The following is a 1,772-nucleotide window of genomic DNA, read 5'->3' as shown; positions in this document are numbered from 1 at the left end:
TTTCTCTCACTCCCTACTCTAACACTATCCTTTGTTCATCTCAGATGTCTCAGCATCTTCCCCAGTATCTCCTCCCCATACACCTTGCCAACTTACCTCCACTCCTTATCTCTCCCTGTCAAATTCTTTTGCCATTCCTGATCCAGATCCTCCAATATGTACCACTTCCCAGTTGCCTGCCCCTCCTCCTCACTTTATCTGTCATAGGTTTTGTCTTACTCCCAACTCCAGCGCTGTCCTTTGCTCTTCCTCTCCTCTCCCTCTCAAGATGGCACTACATCCTCCTCCATATCTTTTATTCATCCCATTTCTACCACCTCCCTCTCCCTCTCCCAGTCATTCTTGTGCCATTCTAAATCCAAATACCCCAATCTCTACCACTATTCTAAATCCAGACACTTCATTCTTAACTTCCCCGGTACCTGCCCCTCCTCCTCATTCAACTCATCAAATAAGAAAAACTTGAAGTTCCACTCTGTCTTTTACATCAGCTTCTTGCTCTACCCCTCAAACATCTGTCCCCTGTCACCCTATGGACATCCTTGCAGAATCCCTTGTTTCTTCTATTGACAACTTTGATCTAATCACTCTTTTTCTCTACCTTATCCTGTTTATTCACCCTCTTTACCCTCATACCTCTGCCCTTTTCAGTCCATACTATCTTGAATTGCTGTACAACTTTTGATGTGTAGCACATTTAATCAACTAACTCCCTTCCTCTTTACCCATTTCACAATTACACCTTTCTGTAGTACTGTATGACCTTTGGTGTCTTGTACATTTGTTTTGGGCTGTATTCATCAACCATCAGAACAAAGTAATCAGTTCTTTTGCAAACTTTCATTAATAGTTTCCAAGTAAACACACGCGGGTAACTTAAATGGAATTCATTTCCCCTTTTGTAGGGGGGCATAAATCAGAAAATTTTACACAAGATACAAATGCCAGCTTTCAAGTATATGATTGATATTTTAGAAAAGATATATCAAATAGTGACAATATTATGGTCTCTTCAATTTTAATTCTTGCAAAAGACAGCAAATAATCCTCCACATTTATTCTAACAAAATATTAGTTTGGACCTTTTCCTCATTTGACAGTAAATTAAGCAGAGAATAATGCTAGAAATAGTCAAAAGAAAATTGGTCTTTACAAATGTCATGCAGTGTAGGTCCACAGTCCTCAGGGGGGGAGGGATATGTAGGATAAAGCCACTGATAGGATTATATGGTGTACCAAAGTTGTTGACGGGAGCATTAGGGACTTCTTATAGGGGGTGCAATCACTTTATAAATAATTACAATGATTTTGTTTATTTCCTGACTGAACAACAGTCACACATATTATGCCTTAAATATTTGAAGCAAAAAATAATTTTTATTTTTTATGCAGTTGTGTTTTTTGTTTTTTGCTTGCTAGCCTGTGTGCTTGATCTGAAAGTGTTGATATGAATGTCCTCGATAGTTTTCAAGGCCAGTCTCAAATACAGGCTGACCTAACTCAGACTAAATCTCCAAGGGAAATGTATGTCAGACACATGTTTTGTAGATAAAATTGCACTAAAAGTAGCATAATACCAAGAACCTTATTTATGGGAGCTGATATATGCATCACAGCAAATGGATTTGATGTGCATATCAACTAAAATAGATATACGTCTGTTGGTTCCCAGTGAAGGATCAAGGAAGAGGAGCTTGTTAAGAGTATATTTCTGTATCAAAATCTTTGTTTTCATTAGGGCATTATTGATTCATTTTTAGTGCATTTCTTCC

The sequence above is a fragment of the Penaeus vannamei genome, chromosome 5 (genome assembly GCF_042767895.1).
Source record: "Penaeus vannamei isolate JL-2024 chromosome 5, ASM4276789v1, whole genome shotgun sequence".
NCBI classification, from domain to species: Eukaryota; Metazoa; Arthropoda; class Malacostraca; order Decapoda; family Penaeidae; genus Penaeus; species Penaeus vannamei.
Note: the sequence above shows the minus strand (reverse complement) of the source record.